The 22,343-nt window shown below is 37.8% G+C and overlaps 1 pseudogene; it reads right to left on the bottom strand.

Annotated features, from left to right (window-relative positions):
- The window catches only part of LOC123806122, a 131,805-nt pseudogene that overhangs the window by 18,823 nt on the left and 90,639 nt on the right, over nt 1-22,343 (bottom strand).

The following is a 22,343-nucleotide window of genomic DNA, read 5'->3' as shown; positions in this document are numbered from 1 at the left end:
TAATACTCTTCTGAAGAGCAGAGTTGCAAGAGTCTTAACAGATACCTATAGATGAAAAATTCTGTATATGTACAGAAATTATTATTATAAAGCCATACTAACCAACCCAGTATGGTATTTGCACAGGATCATGGGAATAGAATCGAAAGTCCTAAAATAGATCCATGTGTGGAGACATGCTATACAGAGAAGGGGTGTTAAAAGTCACTGGGAAATCATGGATTGTTAAATTAATGGTGTGGAGCAATTGGTAAGTTATGTGGAAAATAAAATTTGATATCTACCCCATACAAAAAAAATTACAGAAATATTGAAAACCTAGATGTGGGAGAAGAGGTAAGCAAAAGCATTACATTTTATGATGAAAATATAGGGGAGTGTAGTAAGGAGGGACTTATTAACCAAAAATCCCAAACCAGAAAAGAAGATGTTAATAAACTTTTCTACACTGAAAGTTTTAAAATGTCCTATTCAGCAACAGATACCACAAACTAAATTCAAAGATAAGACACAGATGGGGCAAGATAATTTTCAATGTATATCATTATACATTGAAATGTTATACAGCATAGTCACAACATACACAAAAGGATTCATAACCCCAACATATCCAAAATGTAATGAACTCTTAGTTTCATAGGTAAATTTTTAAAAGACAAATAACAGAAAAGTAAGCAAAGGATAGAAATACACACTTTACAGAAGACTAGATGCAACCAAAGATTAAACTCAAATGGCCACATGAAAACATATTCGTCCTCAACTAGCAATGGAGAAATGTAAATTAAGACAATGAGACAATACTTAATATTTATTACATTTGCAAAAAATTATAAAGTTTGATAATCACAAGTGTTGGTAGGGATGTGGAGTTAACAAGAAATTGTCAGGTTATAAATCAGTTAAGCCAAGTCAAAGTGCCATCTGGCCATATCTAATAAAGATGATTTGCATATCCTATGACATGGTTTTGTCCAATGGGGATATATTTAGAATGATGATTTTAGTACTGGACTTATTTGCATTTAGGATGAGATAATCCTTTGGGTGTAACTATCAACACTATGAAGGACATTGAGCATCTCTGGTCCCCGCTAACACTGGTGGTACTCCTCCCAGTAATTGACATGTGACACATTCTCACACTTTTCCAAGCACTTTCTGGGGCTTGAGGGATACCGTGTCCCACCCAAGGTGAGATGTGCTGCTCCATAGAAACTTTCACATACAGAAGGTAATATTTACCAGACTGTTTTTATCTCCATTGTTTATAATGGTAAAAACTGGGGAATAAATAACAACTAAATAACAATAGAAGAATGGAAGGTGTGGGTTTTCATCTAATTTAAAACTTTATGGCTACGAGTATCCAAATGGATAAACCTCAAAAATATTATGTTACATGAAAAAGCAAGTTACAAATTTATCTACTCTTTTTCTACTTATTTAAAATTTATAAATGGCATAAGGGCCATATGTATCATCTATGTATATGTACACATGTGAGATGCATATGCATGTAAAAGTATAAAAACATGCATTGAATGATGCACACCAGGCACTATAGTGGTCACCAGGAGAGAGTCAGGGGAGATGAATGAGGTCACGGTACACAGAGGGCAACAACACTATCTGTAAAAAAAAGCGAATGAGCCCTGGCAGGGTGACTCAGTTGGCTGGAGCATCGTCCGTGCACCAAATGGCTGTAGGTTCAATTACCTGTCAGGGCACATACCTAGGTTGCTGGTTCCATCACCAGTTGGGGCACATATGGGAGGCAACCATTTGATGTTTCTCGTACTGATGTCTCTCTGTCTCTCCTACCCCACCTTCCTCTTTGTCTAAAAATCAATAAACATATTCTCAGGTGAGGATTAAAATAAACAAACATTGAAAAAGGCAAATGGAATATGGCAAAATGTTAAGATTTTTTTTAAAGCTGTCTGTTGTGTGGGCTATAATTTCCCCCTGCCCCCCCTGTTTCCTTGAGGAGGTATTTTCCTATAAACAAGCCTCATTTTTAGCCACAGACCTTTGTTCTCTCTCTGAAGGAGACAGACAACATGCCCACTCCAAACACATTTGATTGGTGTGTTTGAAGAGGAACTAACTGGACATTCCCATTGTAGCCCCACCCTCCTCTTTCTGGGACCTTGTCTGCAGAGAGACATTGTGCTGTGGTCTGCGGCTGGCTACAAGGTAAGGGTTAATGTTGAAAACCAGGGAAAACTGTCCAGCTGGGTACAGGTGACTAAGCCTATTGTTGCTCTACACACAAGCCATCTTTCACAAACTTACAAGAAATAAGCCACTATTTAGAGCCCAATCTTTGTCTCTCTTATTTGGTTTTTAGAATTTGGAAGGGAAGACGTGTTGTGTATTACTGCACCATGGAGGCCACATCCAACAGACGCTTTATGGATTATACAGCATATTTTATTTCCACTTGCCTGACTTCTTTGTCTCTCTCAGCTGACTCACAACTTGGATTGGGAGGATTTTAAATATGCATGTATATCAAGGTTCTAAATAATTGTGGAGATATATATATGTATGTGTATGTGTTAGTGCCTCTAACTCCTACACACATGCCTCTAAATAATTGGCTTTTTCAGGCTTCCTATAATAATTTAAAATCAAGTAATAATAGTTAATGAATTGGGAGGACCTGGCTGAACAAATACCATATTTAAAGCAAAGTCAGAAATTATATGCTGGTGAATAAGCACCTTCTGTTTTTCTCCCCACATGAATCAAATAAAAAGAACACTGGTAGCAAAGGCATTCTTGTTTTGAGCCAACGAAGATTCTCTCTGTACCATCTCTAGTGGGAAAATATAAATGATATAGAACATGGGTTTTATAGGTGAAGATTTTCATTGTTTCCATATCAGAATCACGGAGTGTAAGAAATTAGTAAAACCGGAATCAAAAGAGATGCCTGGTTAATGTAACATTTTGCTGGTTAAATCCACCAAACTTGTAATTCCTTTAAGCTTCCTAACTCCTTCCCTTCAATTCTCCTACTTTGTTGTTTTCCTTTTGACCACATTACTCTACTTTCAGGACAAGGGCTTGCCCTGCAGAAAAGAAAAAGCTAGCTGAAATTAGAATGTTTAATCAAAGCTTTTCTAGACAGCACAAAGGATCAGCAAACATTGAACTGGGCAAAATGAAATGCCATTCAAATGGAAACAGCTAAAGCTTGCAGATTTCCCCAACAAAGAGCATGATTCCAAATACTTACCCCCCTCCCATCCCTTCACCACATACTTTTCCAGCGTTAGATATGAATGGAATTTGGGTTGTTGGCAGAAGGGAATTGTGAGGGATGGGGTCTGAGGAGGGAAAAGTCACACAACATTGCTTCCTGGTTGCTGCACAGAATGCAAGTCATTATTTTTTAGTGACAGTATCCAGAGATAATTTGAATTTGTAGAGGTACTGCTCTGTGTCTTTTTTTTTTTTTTGGCAATGGTTTCGGTTCCTAGAAATTGGCTCATACTTCAGCCTGTAGACACATCCCAATGTGTCATTTTTTAACCACTGTGGGAGAAACAAAATGTGTTTCCGACTTTGGAAAGGAGGTTAGAGAAGAAAGAGCATATATCAGAAGGGCCTCTACAGCTAGATGAAAAAATGAGCATGAACTCGTTTCTTTCCCAGCAGGCTGGTGTGTTGTGTCATGTTTTCAGCACTGTGGATTTATTAATTATGACTCATGGATAGGCATTTTGTCAATTAAAAATACTGAGATATGTTCAGTTAAGCTCGCCCAATTATATTGCTTCTAGAATTACTTCAAATAACTTCCCAAATTTTTTAGCCACCCATTTGGAAATTCAACAAGGATATAAAAGAGGTCAGATTATTTAAAGAGTAACCCACCAATTCTTCTTGCAGAGCTGGATTTAGAGGAATAAATCCATATCTTTACTCCTGGACTGTGATGTCTGCATGCTCATTAAAACAGAAGATAACCTTTATTCCTTTAAGGTAGGATTTTTAAGGGTATTTGCTTTTTCTTTTTGTTTTTGCTTATTTCACAGCTAAATATATTTCACAATTATCATCTTTATCAAATATAACAGGAAACAGGGGTTTGTCTAAAAATAATGTAATGAATGGACTGGATTATAGAGGTATGGGCAGAGTTAAAGGAATCAAGAAGGAATGTTGAGGTACTCAGAGAATAGTTACAATGGAAGTCATTACCACCCACCTCTGAGTCCAAACCGACAAAGGGAAGAATGGAGTTAACCAAAGCCCCTTGAGAGCTGAGCATAGAAGAAGGGTTGTTAGATGGAAACATAGTTGTTGGGTCCCTTGTGGGGAGGAGTCTGCATCTTCATCTGTTGCTCTTTCTGCCTCCATACCTGATAAAGGAGCTGTTGGGTCTCCAGCATCATCCTGGCATTGAAGTCATGCCCACCCAGGGAGCCATTTCTGGAGCCTTGGTAGCTGCAGTCACTCACTGGGTTCTCATTGGCACTCTGGAAGCCTTCCCCAGAGGAGTGGTTCTGCTCCAAGAATCCTAGTAGCTCATATCTTCCTGCATTGTTGAGAAGCAAAATAAATAAACAGATTTATTCCCTTTTCCATATATTGGCTGTGTGACCTTGGACAAGTTACTTAATCTCTGATAAGTCATTTAGATAATTCTAAAATGGGACTACTGCTACTTACTGTGTCTACTACCTATGGGCACATAGTAGGTTTTTCATTAGAGTCTACATCACATTTTTCAATTTCATCCATGTGAAGTTTTTCTACTTTGAGGGAGAATTTAATAATTTTTCACTTGGTAAAATCCATTCATAGAGAAGTCTTGTAACATGGTGAGTGATTAAACTGAGTAATACTGTCTAGAATTTTTAAAAATGAGCTGTTAAGAGGCTTGTTTTCTCATACATCTTGTGTGCTGACACTGAGAGCAATTCTGCAAGAAAAATTTCAAAAATGCTTTAGTAGCGATTAGTGCTGGTGGAGTTAGTGTATAATCCTCCAAGGTGACAACTTCACTGTGTGGCATGTGAATTCTGATTTCTTGTTCTACAGCATGTATTTTGCTGCATTTGTATCTGCCCTATAAGATCAGGCATACCCACTCCTTTCTTTCTCTTTCCAAATATTTTTCCTAATGGATTCCCTAAAGGTTGTACGTTTTTTTCTAGCCTAGAAAAGCCACTATACCACTAAACCCAAGAGACAGAGATAGAGCAGCTGTGTGCTCCTAGACTCAGATTTGAAAAGTGTGGGTAGAAGACGGGGAGGTCAGAAAATAGGTTGTTATTTCCATTGCTGGCAATTTAGATTCAGAGGCATTTCATCTGCAGTCCCCTCAAGTGTTGAATTGAATAAAAGTAGTAACAGAAACAGTGGAGAGGATGGTTGGGGGAGGGGCGGCGAACACTGCAAGCTAAACGCAAAGAGACAGGCAGCTTGTAAGCATGCATCCTCAGCTCGGAATAAAAGCCACAAGAAGCCTGAGAGCCAGCCTTTATTGAAACAAGATGCTGTCGTAATGAAACAAAACACAGACTGAAATCCATGTACACTGGCAGAGTGTAGTGATTATTGAGTATGTGTTGCTCCAAGCAGGAGGGGCTGTGTGGATAACTGTGTGAATGAGAGGAAGAATAAAACACTACAGCATTCACGTCCTGCCTAACATGAATGATTTAGTAATAGACATATTTCACAGGCACCTTTACGAAGAATGAATGTGTCTATAAAAGATTTACTCCTTATTTTACATATGAATCAACTGGCATTTACATTGAGCTAGACACTATGAATACAGACTGTGTACAGGTAGCTTGTTTACAAAGACATGATATTCCAAATTTCATTTTTAAGTGATTTTAGGCCAGTTGTCCTTAGAAAAATTGTTACAGAGAGTGGGCAGCATCATAAGCTAGCTGTCAAAGGTCTTTCTAACAGCTAATGTACCTAAAGCATAAGACTAATACAAGGAAATAAATAAAAAATAATGTTGAAGGAAAACTAGAAATTTAAATAGGAAAAATGGATCTTGATATTTTTTGGTTTGTAATCCTGAAAAAAATTAGGAAAATGAAGAAAAAGATGGGGACTTATAAATTTATGATGGACACTTTGATGTGGTTCAAGGATTATAGAGTTTCACAACACTGATCCTTTATTATACCTTAAAAAACATGACTTCCCTTTTCATTGATATAACTGCATAGTCATATAATAGATATCAGTTATAATTACTCTATACAAAAGGCACTGCAGTGTGTGCCGTAAGAGACACAAGAATTGTGCCAGACAGAACACATCATCAAGGTCCTAACAATCTAGTTGAGGAGATAAAACATACATGGTACAAAAGTGCATGTAATGAATACCATGTGCAGAAATATAGACTAACATGGAGAGAGATGTAACATGGAGAAGTGGGAGAAGCATGAACCTCCAAGTCATACAGCCTTGGTTTTCAGTACAGACTCCATTGCTTCCAGCTAAATAACCATGAACAAATGTCCTATATTCTTGGAGCCCTGGTTTCCTTACCTATACAATGGAATAGCAGTTTCTACCTTATGAAGTGATTATGAAGATTAAATGAGATACTACAAGAGATGTGCCTAATAAAAGCACAAGGTAGGTGCTTAATTGGTACTATTTCTCACCCTTTTCTATTGTTAACACAAGGGGTTAAATGAATCACTCTACCTCTACCTGGCATGTTAGTAAAGAGTAAATATTTGAATAGACATCAAAAACATGCTAGAAGTATCATTTATTTTATATTTATTTTCTTTTTTTAACTGCCTAACACTTAAACTCCCTTTTGATAACTGGAGCATTCCTTCCTTAGGAGTATTGCAGAAAACACCACATACTCATTTTCCAAATCTCTTTCCGGCTAGACCTGGCCATTATAACTGTTAACAATATTCTCTCATTTGTGTCTTCATGTTTCAACTCTAGATCATACCTAATAGATTCTAACCTGAGTGAGATTCTTCATCCACTTACACTGCTTTCCATCTTACGTATACCTACTCCCCTACCCACAATTTTCTCTTTTTTTTAACATTGTATTTTTTTTATTTTTAGAGAGAGGAGAAGGGAGGGAGAAAGAAAGGGAGAGAAACATCGATGTGCAAGAGATACACTGATCAGCTGCATCTTGCACGCCCCCAAATGGGGACCTGGTCCACAACCCAGGCATGTGCACTGACTGGGAATTGAATCGGCAACATTTTGGTTCCCAGGCTGGCATTCAATCCATTGAGCCACACAAGCCAGGGCCTACCCACAATTTTCATTAGCAGTGTATCTAAAATTCTTCTGGTGGTTGCCTTTATAATTTTAAATGATACATATTTTAAAGCCTATTTTTTCATTTGCCCTATCAAAATATTAAAAAGATTATGAAAATAGTGTGTTTACAGCTCCCTCCATCACTTTTCTTCACTGTCCCACCAAATTGTTGGTAATTGTATTACTTTTATTTTGTCAATGTCTATAACATTAATAATATTTTCTGTAACCTTTAGTAAATCTTACATGCATTGTGCATAGGATGAGTCTAAAGACTCAAGATAAAATTACATTTTGATTATATAGTCACAATAGAACCAAGTAGAATGACTGAACCAATAGAGAAATGTAATCCTAGTTCACTGAAAGGTCGCCATTGAAAGGAGAATATCCTAAGCACCAAGATCTCTACTCAGGGTCCTACTTGGCTATTACTGCTTTTTGTCTTCTATGTAATCCTCTGCTTTGGGTTCCTTTGTCATTTACTTAAAATAATCTACCTAAGCAATTTTTATATAGGATATATGGGTGGTAAATTTTGAGTGCTTATGTGGCCAGAAGTTTAATCCTGCTATGATATTGTGTGTGTGTGTGTGTGTGTGTGTGTGTGTGTGTGTACACATTGGTTGGTGCACTTAAAACATGCATGTTTTGATTTTAATAGCTATACTTCAACGGAGGGGTACATATAAGCCTAAACTAGATGACATGCCCTTGGTTTGGGTCTCATAGTTTTATGGGACACCAGTATGTATATCATTAAATTTGATTTGCACTCATATTTAATTGGTAGTTTGGCTAAAATGTTTTTTTCCCCTAAAAACTTTGAAGTCATTGCTTGAAGGTCTACTAACATCCAATGGTGCTAATGAGAGATTTGACATCAGTCTTCTTTTTGTTCTATTATAAATAACCATTTCCCCTTCAAAAAAACTATTAGAATTTTCTCTTAACTCTTGAAGCTCTAAAATTTTGCAAGGATATGTTTAGGTATAAGCCATTATTCCCTTGTTCTTTTGGTATTTAGTAGTTCCTTTCAATCCAAAGATTTTTGTGTTTTTCAGCTCAGAAATTTTATTATAGTCCATTATTTTTATGATCATTTACTCCTCTCCATTATGTTTATTTTGTCTTTCTGAAATTTCTGTTAAACATATGGTGGTCCTCCTAGTCCTAGCCTCCATGTATTTAACTTTTGTTTCATAATTTCTCTTTTTTTATCTTACTGTTCTACATTCTGGGAGATTTCTTTCACTTCATCTCCCAGTTTACCAGTGTAGTATTCAGCTACACTTATTAGTCAACTACTGAGCTTTTTATTTTTGAAGTTATATTTTTAATTTCTAATGATTCTTTAAATTTTTAATTATTAATTTTTTAGAGAGAGAGAGGGAAAGAGAAAGAGGGGGAAAAACATCAATTTGTTGTTTTACTTATTTATGCTTCCATTGGTTCATTCTTGTATGTGGGATCAAACCTGCAACCTTGGCATATCGGGACGATGCTCTAACCAATGGAGTTCCTGCCCAGGGCTAATAATTCTTTTTGTTGTTGTTGTTGTTTTATGGTATCTTATTTTATTTAATAAATACAGTAGCTTCTCAGATCTATCTGGAAGTATGAATTAGAATTTATACAAGTTTCTGTTTTCTCAAATAGCTGTTTCTGCCATGATAAATTGTTCCATTTATTAGAGACTTTCTCCTTCATTTTGTTGATCTTTTCGAACAGATGTTCTTTTATTGTCCATATATCATTATGAATCAGGATCATGGTTTCTTCTGTGATTGGTACATTTGTTTGTGTAGTAGGCCTCACCAATGAAAAGAAGGGCTTATTTCCAGTTCCATGTAAATGGCTGAGTGGGTTTTGACAGATAGGGAGCAAGTAGGCTGGTTGAGGACTTCTGTGATTATAAAGGAGCCTTTCCTCTGGAGGTAAAGCACTTTTGCATGTACCTTTCTTAGGTGGAACGGTCCTTCCTTTTTTTTTCTACATTTCACATCTTGCACGGTACTACAGAGAAGCTCAGTCTCTGCTCTGCTTCTATCTCAGGTCCCAGTGCCTTCCAAGGAACCATCACTGAGCAGAACAACTACTTTATTCAGAGATCTCAAGCTTTGACCAAAAAGCAAAAACTTCTGCTAACAAATGCATGGTTTACACAGGGGAAAGATCCCACCAAGCTCAGAATGCTGTTTTTTTAGTAAATTATTCAACTCCTGCTATTGTAATTATTCAGAAGATCCCCCCCTTATCTCTGGGGTTGTGAAACAATTTTTTAACATACCTACCCATTAATTTTTCTATCCATCCATCCTTCCATCTACCTACCTACCTACCTACCTAATAACCTACGCATTTGTGTAAGTATGTCATATTCCACAACTATTAGCTGTTTTGTGGAACAAATGTATAGCTTACTGAATTATAATAAGGCAGACACCTTTATAACAGTCACCTGAATCAAGAAACAGCAAATCCAGATACCAGATATCCAGATACTCCTCAGCCATCCAGATACTCCTCCACGTGCCCCATCACAATCACAGCCTCTGTCCTCCCTCCTGAGTGTGATAGTAGATATATACATTTCTTTATGTTTTTATCACCCAAGTATACATCTCTAACCACTATAGTTTAGTCTTCCCTATTTTTTTGCCTTGATATCACATTGAATTCTCTATCATTTCCCCTTCCATCATCTCCTTCCCTTTACAATTTATTTGTTGAAGAACCCAGGCTGTTTGACCCATGAAATTTCTCCTTAGTTTGGATTTTGCTAATTGCAAACTAATTGTAGGTCAGTGTGTTCCTCTGTCCTCTGTATTTTTGCAGTTTGGCAGCTGGATCCAGAGGCTTGACTTCTAAAGGTACAAACCCTTTGACAAGAATTGTGTTCTTCCATGAGTAGACACCTAGTGAGTGGTTTGGAGTTTTTTTGTAATGTTAACAGCCAGTAATGCTTAATACCTAGATCCACTGAGCTTTGCAAAATGATGACATTCTCTATTTTGTTTTCATATATTAACTAGAACAATTTTATAAATATTAATAGTTGCTTACCCTCATGTATTATTTGGCTATTTAATAAAACAATGCACATGAAAAGGTCAAGATAATGCTTGATACTTTGTGTATTTATCTTGTTATCAAGATAATAAATTAGCTACCTATTATCCTCAGAAAATGACCAGTTGATTGTTTTTTAAGTATAATTATTTATGGATTTAAATATATTTCATAGATTTCAATTCACTGAAATTCTTATAATTATTGAAGCTCAAAATATACCATCTTTGCCTATACAAAGTCTCTTCAAGTTGGTCTATAATTGTTTTGACATTATCCAAGTAGTCTTTGATCGTTTCTGTGCTATCTACTATATTAAGAAATTCCAGCACATCTTGTACATTTCCTATCACAGATCTGAAATCAATCATTTCTGTAAGAAATTCTGGGTTTTAAAAATAAAATAGTATTTCAAAATCATAGTCTATATACAAAGGGTTCTGAATACAGCTGTGTTGATCATTGTTTCTAGGCCTTTTTAATGGATACAACTAGAAAATATATGTGTATATATAATATATGTAGATGTTTAGTGAAATTAGACTCAAGTCCCTTGAATAACATATGAACAGACTAGTAATTTTGCTTTGGAATTAGGTAATGAGAAGGCAGTGACTTTTTAGTTGGGTCATAAGATATTGATAAACCTGGATTAGAAGAAAGAAATTTAAAGTCTTTCTAGAAAGAAAGAGTAATATGAGTTGGGTTTGGTATAACCAATCAGGCTGTTCTTATTAAAACAGAGAATCAGATAGAAAGTAATAAGGATTCAGTTTAGGTAAATACCTGAGTAGTATAGTCAGGGTCCCAGCAAGAGACAGCTGTTATACTGAGAGTAAGAATTCAAGGAGAGTATACTAAAGCAACCACTTATAAAGGTTTAGGCAGGAGTGCAGATAATAGCAAAGGATAGTACAGTATCCTGGAGGTAGTAACAGAACAGGTGAGCTATACCCCTAGGCTTATAGGTAAGAAGGAAAAGAGTTGTATTGAGGATATCTTGGGAGGAATAGTGACTTTCAGTTAAAGAACACAGCTGCCCTCAGTGAACTACAGAGAAGGAGCAGATCTTCACCCTCCCTCTGATCCTCTTTAGCTTAACCAGATAAAAGCCAGAGGTAAGGGGAGAGTTGATCTGGTCAATAAAGGTCAGCTTCCTTAACATAGAACATAGTGGAGAAGGATGCAGCATAGATCTGGAGGGGCAAAGGAAACTACCCAGTAAACTGAGACCTGGATAGCCTGAACACTGTTGCTAGAAAACCTTGAGTATCCCTCGTAGTGGCCGTTGTCTTTATGGTTGAGAAATATTGCATAAAAGTTTCTTTCTGACTATATACAAACTATATCCTTTTTGAGGCTGTTCTAACCATATTTTCATAATGAAAACATTGCTCGAGCTGTCATTTGATTAGTGCAATAAAATTATAGAGGTTCGAAATAGCTGAATAAAGAATTTTTTTAAAAGAAATCAAAGCACCAGGCAGCAAATGGGTGACCCAATGACCAGTGAAAATCAATGAGGCAAAGTTGCTTTTTTGAAATGAGTAATAGGCTCAGTAAAAATGAACTGTATTCTCTTTATTAAGTCCTACTGTCCATATTCTACCACTTTCTTTTAACACTCTTCTATTTCAGTAGTTAACTCTATCTTTTCTTGTTTTATTTTTATTTCCTCATAATTTCACCTATATTAAGCATTGATATTTATCATTTCTACATACCTATCTACAGTTACATAAAATAAACATTGATTATGTGGTATGAAGGAGAAATAGACTTTACCAAAAGAAACAGACAGGCACCTGTAATTCCCTCTGTCCCTTACTATAGGAGACCATTCTGCGTGGCGTGGGCCAGCTCCCACTCGAAGATGCACAGGACCCATGCCCACAGATAGGTTCTCCCATGGGGAATCAGGCCTGCAATGTGCCTAGACAGCTTTGAGTCTCGCTCTTGCTAAAAAACTCCCTCACCCTGAATTGAGGACATTTACTGCAAAGTAACTTCCTAAAATCCATGCTAAACCTTCCAAGGATGAATGTAACTAGTTCAACCACTTTTGCCTTTTCATTTGCAAATATCCCTCTTCTGTGATGTGATTAGTGGCATTGGCTTCTTTGTTTTCTGTAAAAGGTAACCACCTAAAGCAAACCTGTGCATAATAAATGAGGACCATCATGTAATGTGCCAAGAAACCCAATAAAGGCGGGTCATGGCAAGGGCCAAGGCTTTTGCTCCCCTTGAGACAAAAGCCACGCTGTCCCTTTTCCTCCACAGGACTTGGTAGTCCGTGTGAATGTCTCATTTCATCCATAATGACTCAGATACTGTGGGCCAGTGTCTGCATCACCTAACCTTTAATGGAATCTATGGAGATCTTGGTGAATCTTCCCTGACAAAACATTTTGTCACAACTTCACTGTCATGGGACAAGAAGAAGAAAATGGACACATGTACAGACAACCACTGCCTTTGGCTTCACTAACTATAGTGGACCTTGAGCACTTGAGGGTCTTTTTTTCTAGCTACACTTCTACTCTGACTTAGACAGCTATACAAAAATTTATCTGAACTGAAAACATAATTAAGTTGTTTACTTGAAGCAATTATAAGCCCTCTCATCATTTAATGACTCTGAAATTGGCTGATTCGTGTTTTTATTTTTTTAACTTCTGCAATATTGTTTTATTCCTACAGTAGTGCACATTAGCCTCAAACAGTCCTGGGCCATGTTGCTTCACACCGTACAGTTATTATATAATATTCAAAATTATTTCAAACTTCTGATTCTATGCAGGACACCATTCTGAACTTTCTAGTAGATACAGATAATTTAAGTGACCTTCAGTACCTTTTTGAGATAAGCCATTTGCTCTATTATTTAACTTAATTTAATTCACAGATATTTACTGATGCTTTATTTTGCAAGCAACAGAATGGATCCAAAGATGAACCCTTAAGGAGCTTATAGTCTAACAGTCAGATGCATGTCTTAAATACAGATAGTAAATTAAGTTAGAGCTGAAACAGTGATGTGGCATTTCAAAGGTGGGAGAGATCATGTGATTTGGGATTGGTTATGAAGTGAGGATAGGATTTCAATAGGTAAAGACCAGCTATTGGGCAAGAAAATGTAAATGCTTTAAGCTGTTTATTGCCTTGTAAAACAAAAATAATATTGTTACTAATTGGGTTTTGTGGGAATTAAATGAAAGAATGACTATAAAGCACTTTGAAAGGCTCATGAATAAACCACAATAAATGTTACCTTTAAAAATAGCCCTCACAAAGTTCTAGCAGCAGGAATGGACTGATGGCATTGAGGGTGTCTAGCACAGGGTTGATGAAGTAGAGTGAGGAGAGATAAGGCAGCAGAAGAAAGTCAAATGAGAATTCTCATTCAGGAAACATCTATCAAATATGCTTTACTTCCTGGAAAAATAGGGGGAAATAGTATGAGAAACAGTGCTGACCCCATGAGGACAAGGGATCTCTTTGTTTCCTGCTATGTTCCTAGTGCCTATGAAACAGAGCAAGGCACACACTTGGAGTGTAATAAATATTTGTGGAATGACCCTACCTTGTTGGGAGGTGATGAGAAAAGATTCCATAATCCTCAGCATGAGAAGAGATATCTCTGCAGAGACAAGTAAAAGAGGAAGAGGGAAAATACTAAAATTTAAAATCTCTACTAGAAGGGAGGGAAAGAAGGGGAAGAAAAAGGGAGGGAAACAGGGAGAGACAGAGAGAGAGAAAACATACTAAGTGCATTTCTAAAGTACAGTGGATATGCACAGTGGAGCAGGTAAAAAACCCTATTGCTGGGGGAGGAGTCTGAGGGAAGACTGCAGAAAAGAAAGGTAAGAAGTTTCAGAAAACCAAGATAGGGCCAAGAATATGGTGATGTAAAATCCCTATTCCCCCCAAATTGAAGATGTTCATACCAACACCTTGTGGGAATGGTTTATACAAACCAAGTGCTAAGTACTTGTGTAGTACCAAGTACCACACATGGATTAGTACAGACCAGTGGGAAGGGACAGGCCAAAGGAAGTTCAATGCCACTGATATCAAATGTACAGTAGGTGCTGGACTTCAAGCCACTCCCACCAAGGAATTTGCAAGAAACTGGAGGAGGGCTTTATATTTCCATTGAATGAGGATTAGGGAGATCAAATCACATGGAAAATTAACTTCCAATGCAAGGTAACTTTGGCTGCTCTGAGGATTGTGCCTGGTACCCTGCTGGATAGCTCTGGTTGAGGAATCACCTCCTCCAGAACAGGATCCTATGTCATTTCCTCCCCTCCAGATAGGTTTTGTGCCCCTCCTGGGTAGGCTCTCATCACCTTTTTCATGGCCTTTCTCCTACACTGTAATTATTTGTTTATGTTTTGCCTCCCCTATTAGAATGAACAGTCAGCGTTTGTGCAGCCGGGAGGACACAGCCTGAGTGAAGCACGTTTGTAAAGAGGCTCTGTGGGCCACTAGAGAAGGGAGTCAGAAATGCAAGATCCAAGCTCAGAGTCAGGTTAGGAACCAGAACAAGCAAAACAAATAAAAGCAGTTGTTATCTGTTTCATTTTCATTTGTAACATTTTGGCATATTGGTGGAGCCCTTCCACATAACCACATTTAGCGCCAAATCTCTAAAATAAGGTGCTTTGGGATCTTCTTTGGTTTGCATTTGGCTACATAGCACCTCTATTTTCTGAAATTTTTAGGAAAAAAATTAATTTCAACCATTATAACATTAGAAAAAAAAATTAAATTTCTTATTTTTGAAAAGCTTTGTTTATTCTTAACTGTCCCAGAAAGGATGGCTATATGCTTCTCTCATACAGCCTTAACTACTTAATTCACAAAACGAAAATGGAAAACTTCTAGCTGTTGTAACACCAAGCCAAGTGTCTTTGTGTTGTTAACAAGGTTTTTGAGGGTATTTTTTCCCTGTCTTTATTCTGTTGCCATCAAAGGAGGAATCAATTAGACCAAATAATAATATTTAAAATCTGGCAGCCCTCAGGAGCCCGAAAGGAAAACCTAAATCCGCCATGTGGATGGATACTTCAGGGCCTGTGTTCTCCCCATGACCAGGGACTCACTCCTGCCTGAAGCAGCACACACTCCCGGTGCCTAGACTTAGCAGAACTCATTAGAAAGAAAACTCAAATTCTCTGCATGTGAATGTCACTCCTTATATTTGTTGATGCAAGTTAGAATCCCTCCTCATGTCGTATGAGAACAAAAACAGAAAGCCTAGAACCTAGTGAATAGCATATAATACTCAACTTGTCCTTGTAACTGCCTACACAAGGCAAAAGAAGGGTCTGAGAGGGGTATTAACATGTGAAGTGTTTGTGCAAAGACCTACCACTTCTGAGACTGTGTGCACAAAAGAATTAAATCACAAAAGCAATTTGAAGTATTTATATATTTTGTTGCTGTGACTTCTCCCTTTATCTCCTTTTCAACTGTAGCTATCTCTTTGGTAAAGGAATAAAAATCATTAAGTCTTTCATAAAGAAAGATAAAAACATAGTTCTTAATGTGAGCCGGATACTATGCATTGCTTTTATTGAATTAGCTAGAGAGTGCAGTGTTTTCCTTTGTGCTACAGGCAGCTCTGTGTACATGTACATTTTCCTGCATTGCCATCATGTGTGTTTGTGCCCTAGCACAGCCATGCATGAAAGTTTGTGTGTGGCTAAATGTGGCTGTGTGCAAGGGAAAAAGATTCCTGTTCCATTATTCCAAGCAATTAAATATCGACAGCCATGGATGTGGGGTGGGGGGTGGTGCTGATTTTCTTTTCCTTTGCAATAATTGCCACCGCAATCATCTTTGATCAGGGAAGAGCAGAGAAGGAGAGTCCTGAAAGTTGACATCCCTGGTATAAATATATACATTTACATACACCGGGGCAGCACAGCTCCACAGCTTTTTACTGACGTCTCTGACCTGAAACCATTGCAGCTCCATTGACACTTCATTTAATTGAATTCTTCCCTAGCGGTGCGGGAGCCCGAGGACTTGAAAGGGGGAGGGGAGTGGAAGGGTGGGTAATCAAGGCAGACTCTTCTGCCTGAATGTCTGGAAATGACAGAAAAGTAATTGCTTTTGAAAAGAAAGAAAAAACAGAAATAGCACAATTTGTCCTATTTAGCAAGATGCTAAAAGGGGATAAAGATATTGGGGTTTAGCCACAATCATACCAAAATCCTATCCTAAAAATAAAACTGATTTGGATTTCTGTGCAAATAAAAATGAAATGGTGTTTTAAAAAGAAGAAGAAAGAAAATAGAATCCTAAGGAAAAAAAATCAGAGATTTTCCTGGTTCAAAATGGCCAGAGACAATAGTAAGATCATTCTGAGCCCAGAGCAATGGCACAGCCCCTTTTGTCAGCTTCAAATCAGTGAGCTGGAAGGTCAAATCAGTTTAACCTGCCTCGGTGACACATCACCCACCCGCCTGACCCCAGAGCGGCCTCATTTTAATGGATGCAGAAGCTCAGAGTGTAATTCATTCCCCGGCACACCCTGCTCGTTCAGTCGCCTGCTTTTGCCACAAACGGCACTGCATATTCTCTGCTAGCTGAACTGGTGAGATATCAGTCTGCTTCCTGCTTAATGCAGGAGTTACCCTGCCTTACTGCCGCTAAAGAGTAATGTCCCTTAACCCACATCAATCTGGGGGCCTGAGATCAACCATGCAGATTAGCACATGTGCACCAACTCAGGGTCTTAAAGAAATCAGTCTGGACCTGGAGGAATCAGGCAGCAAGGTTAGGAAACATATGCTCTAAAAGATATTAAATAACCTTTGCCTCCTTTGTCATCAGCTTTTCATATTTGCTTTTATGGTAATATGTTAATGAGAACATGATGAGAGCATGTGCACAGCAGGCAGCCACTTTGCTCTTTGATTTAGTACATGGTACAATAGAAAACAAAAGGCTTAACAATGGCATCAGTAGTATATGGTACCTTCACAAAGAACTCTCATATACATTGTTAAATTTATTTATACCTTTCAACGACTATGTGTAGTAGCAGTAGCAGCAGCTTCCTGACCCCTTATGAAGGTCAGAAAGCTGAGGCTCATATAGTTTAAAGAACTTACACAAATTCTCATTGCTGGCGAGTAACAGAGGAGGGAGTCCCGAGGTTCAGCAAGAGGGACCCGTGTCCCATGTGAGAGAGCTCTGCTCTGACTGCATCTCACCCCTTCCCATTACTCAAGGAGTCCATGGGATGAAGGGAGGGTATCCACTCATCACCAACCCTCCTCACCACTAAACCACACTATACTACCCAGCACTCTAGAATAGAAATTTTTAACCCGCATGCCTCAAGAATTTCTAAAATTCTATTTTTAAATATGCAATACCTAACTATTTAGTCAGGGGCACTGACCTCTTTTCCCTTAGATTGTCAGATTTAAAAATGATGCCCTGGCTGGTGTAGCTCAGTGGATTGAGCGCGGGCTGCGAACCAAAGCATCGCAGGTTCAGTTGCCAGTCAGGGCACATGCCTGGGTTGCAGGCCACAGCCCCTAGCAACTGCACATTGATGTTTCTCTCTCTCTCTCTCTCTTCCTCTCTCCCTTCCCTCTCTAAAAATAAATAAATAAAATCTTTTAAAAAAAAATGACAATAGCCAACACAATCATATGTATTGGTCACATCACATAAGGTTGCATCTGATTGGTTATTCTCGGTACCAGAACTACTTATATACAAGTATAGACATCTGATTTTATTAAAAATCAGTTTGGAGCAAAAACAGTAGGTAATTACTATTATTATTTTTTTGTAAATCAATCAAAATTATACCTATTTTTTTCAGATTGGCAAAAAATCTATTTTTTGGTATGCTGCAAAATTTTCATAATTAGTTTATATATGCCATGAGATTTAAAAAAAAAAGGTTGAAAATCACTGCTCTAGAATTTCCGGTGGGCTTCCAAAACCTGTACCGGACTTCCCTAGGGCCATCCTTCTGGTGTATATCACTAGACCCAAGGAACAGACAAGGGATGACTACAAGAATGGGGGGAATGATTGTTGGATGTGAAGGAATAATGCTCACACAAGTGTGCATGAAATCATTCATAGTTGAAAGATGAAGCCATGGTGGAAAGAGAAGGGAAATGGATTGGAGTCTGGGGGCTGTAGGCTAACTAAGTCCCTTCACAGCCATGGTCTCAAGTCCAAGACTCCTAAATAGAACCTGGCCTTTCAGTGTTTTATGAAAGTAAAACGCTGAAGTCAAAGTAGGAAGACAGAACATGTTTTACAGAACCATTTGACATGTAACTTTTAAATATTTTAATATGTGGTATATAGACCTCCATTTAAGTCCTCACCTAGGTTTTGCTAAATGTTAGAGGTAGTCTGGTTAAAGTGACACTGGTGTCACTTCACCATGGTACAGATTAATGAAAATTTGGAAGAGATTGTATAATCTAGATTGGCATAAATTTTTATTATCTCTCCTTAAAGGCCCAAAAAATGTGTTGGCCTTCCTAATTACAGCAGTGTTCCCAACAGTTGATTAAAGGCTGAAGTACCAATGCCTCCAATGATTAAGGGTACTAATGATAATCTGAAGACAAAGTAAACTGGATTTTATATTTTAGAAACATATTAACACAAACTGTAGATTACTTACTTTGCCAGGTTCCTAAATAATATTATACTGGCCGCAAAGTGTTAGTACCCTGGAACATAGTGAAACATTTCCTTCAGGCAATTATTCCTCCTTATCAGCAAGAGCAGGATTAAAACTTTGCCCCAGATTCATATCCGGAGGAGAGCCCGTTCTGAGAGAGGGCAGCCCAAAACAGTTGAGAGAATCTCTTCACGTGGCTCCCTTCAGGAGTTCACCACGTCTAGTTTCTGTAGAGATCTACCTGCTACGGGACATGCCAAATCTCACTTCTTCCGTGAAGGTTTCTCTCCTAACACCAAACTTCCATAGCATTTTGTATCCCTATAGCATAAATATTATACTCTTCTTCATGAGTCATTGTATCTCTTCTCTCTCCTAATAAATTATACAGGTCTGGAACCCTGAAACTTTCACCTTTAAATTCCCAAAATGAGCAGTGCACATAGTAGGCATCCAATTAATATTTAGTGACTGCATAGACAGATGACTTCTACTCTTGTCATTATTTGGGGGACTTTCTTTTTTGTGTTTTTACCACATGTGTGCATGTTGTACAGTCTCATCTGTGGCAATTCCATGACTTTCACCAATCCCTGAAAAATGCCATAAAAACATAGACAAGGCTTTTATTTTTTTACCTTCAGCTTATTCAAAGGTTAAATATATTCCTATATGTGAACAGAGGAATTTTCTATCAGTTAGTGTATGGACCGAATATTTTTGTTCCCCCAAAATTCATGTGTTGAAGACCTAACCCTGGTGTGTTGCTACAAGGTCATGAGGGTGAGACCCTGGTGGTGGGATTTGTGCCCCTAGAAGAAGAAGCACAGGAGAGCTTGTGATCTCTCCGCACACGCTGAGGAAAGGCCACGTGAGGATACAGTGAGAAGGCAGCCACCTGCGAGCCAAGAAGAGAGCCCTCACCAGCAACAGACCCTTCTGGACCTTTGATCTGGGGCTTCCAACCTCCCAAGAAGTCTGAGATAGTTCAGAATACTTTTGGCAGCACGTAACAGAAAAGGCAACTCTTATTGGTCAGTACATATGTAACAAAGACATTTTATCTCACATAGTTAAAGGACCTTAGGAGGTTGGTAGTTCCAAAGACCCAACAATATTATCACAAACTCAAAACATTTCGGTCCTTCTCTTCTGTCATCTTCAGTGTGTTGGCCTTTGCCCTGTTCTTGTTACTCTGTGGTGATAACTGATCAAGTATCCAATCAGGAAAATAAATGAGAATAAGTGGTATATATAAGTTCAGTCTCTTTTTTTAGAAAGCAAACTCTTTCCCAATAGCCCCAATAAATATTGTTGACTCTGTCACATGCCACCTTAGCTTCAGAGGCTGGGAGGATGATTACCAAAGGAGACTGCCAAATAGGCTTAGGCTGATCAGTCCATCCCCTGAGGATGGGCACATTGCCACTTGGATGAAAATCTGGACTTTGTTGTCAAGGAAGAAGGGCCAGAATAGTCACTGAATGGGCAGTGAATAGTGTTTGCCACCACTTCTCTCTAGTTTCAGCATTATCAATGGATATATCACTCTATTTCCCCCCAAACACCCCATATTGAGGTTATTCTAAACTAAAAGTTCCTGTTCTAGTACTCCTCCTGCTGTACCGTGTTAGTCATATAGTGACTTGCAATAACACCTAAATTTTTTGTAACATAAAACCCACAAACTCAAAAATAAAGCATCCATGGAAATATATAATTAGGACTTTGTTCTGAAAGTCTTTCCCAGTGGTTCTATACACTGGAATTAGATAGGGAGTTTAAACACAGCACTGGTGCTCCAAACCAGACCCACTGAGTCTCTGTGAGTGGGGCCCCAGCACTGGTAAAGCTTCCCATGAGATTCTAATGTGCAGCCAGGCTTGAGAACTATTGCAAGAAAAATGTGTAGACAGAAGCAAAGATACAAATCATTTCTATTTTTAGCCTCTCTGGAAACCTGTTCCTAACCCTAAGAAATTTTCTCGTTGTTTCTCAATATCCATATTTATTTATTCATTAAGACATTACTTATATGTATACTGTGTACATATAGCTCTGTGTGCAATATTGTGGATATTATTTTTAAATTTTTCAACAGCCTACATTTCAAGAATTTTCTGTTCTATTGGAATAAATCAGTGAAAGATTTCCATTTAAACAAGGTCATATTTGTTAAGTATCAAAATGAGATGTACAGATAGTATGAGCTTCAGGAGGTCAAATGAGAGACAAATAAATGTGGGCTGGAATGGTCAGTAAATGTCTCCTATAGGTATAGAAAATTTTGGAATAGGCAGTGGTGAGGTAGAGACCATGTTTGTTAGGGATCACAATATGCTAATTAATATATTCAAAATCTAGCCGATCAATTGGTTCTCTTAGAGTATAGAGGATAAGACTACAAATGTTGAAGAAATTGATGTTTTTATGGGTTGTACATCACCAATTTAGAGGAAAGAATGGTCAAAGCAGGCCCTAAAATATTAAGTTTGCAAAAAAAAATTAATATTCATAGTTGGGATTATCCACAAAGGCCATTTGCTATGTAACCTGTAGTTTATCCTTTATTTTTCTTCTCTTTTCTTTTCATTTAACATATGCGCATGCTAATTGTTAGGAATGCAGGAGATGGATATGTTTGGCTGATCAGTTCCACTTACCCCAATTATAACATGTGTCATTAACTCCTAAGGCCCAATAACCTAATAATGTTGCCAAGAACAGGCATGCTAGGGATTTACTTACCTTTCTTATACTTTCTTAACTCTGGTCTGAACCCTGATGGCAAATGAATTTTGATCTGTATCTATGTAGTTATGAATTTGTCTTCATGTGAGAGGTATTTTAATGTATTAATTTATTTATTAAATAGGGAATACAGCCTTAGAGTTCAAAAAAATACAAAAGATATACAGTGAAAATTCTCTTTCTCTGTCTCAGATCTACCCAGTGTCCTTGCCCAATGGCAATCCATGTTATCCAGTTTTTGTGTTTCCTTTTAGGGGTATTTGTGCATGTACAAGAAAATGCATGTAAGTATATAGTCCCCTCCCTGTTTTTACACAAATAACACACTGTACACCTTGCTCAGCACTTTTCTTTTTGCAATATATTAATATTATAATAAGCAGTAGGTCTTTCTGGGCCTCTCCTGACATCTATTTCATTTCCCTGCAGTGGTTACAGAGAAGGGGTTTCTGTGTAGGAGAGTCCTCAGTCATTTCTACAGCTTCATGATATCCCATTGTTGGATAAACCATTAAATAAATAATGCTATCAGTGTCCTACTGATAGA

The sequence above is a fragment of the Phyllostomus hastatus genome, unplaced genomic scaffold (genome assembly GCF_019186645.2).
Source record: "Phyllostomus hastatus isolate PE091 unplaced genomic scaffold, TTU_PhHast_1.1 phas_scaffold_345, whole genome shotgun sequence".
In the NCBI taxonomy this organism is placed as follows: Eukaryota; Metazoa; Chordata; class Mammalia; order Chiroptera; family Phyllostomidae; genus Phyllostomus; species Phyllostomus hastatus.
The sequence above is the reverse complement of the archived record's forward strand: the minus strand, read 5'-3'. Positions and strand labels throughout refer to the sequence as shown.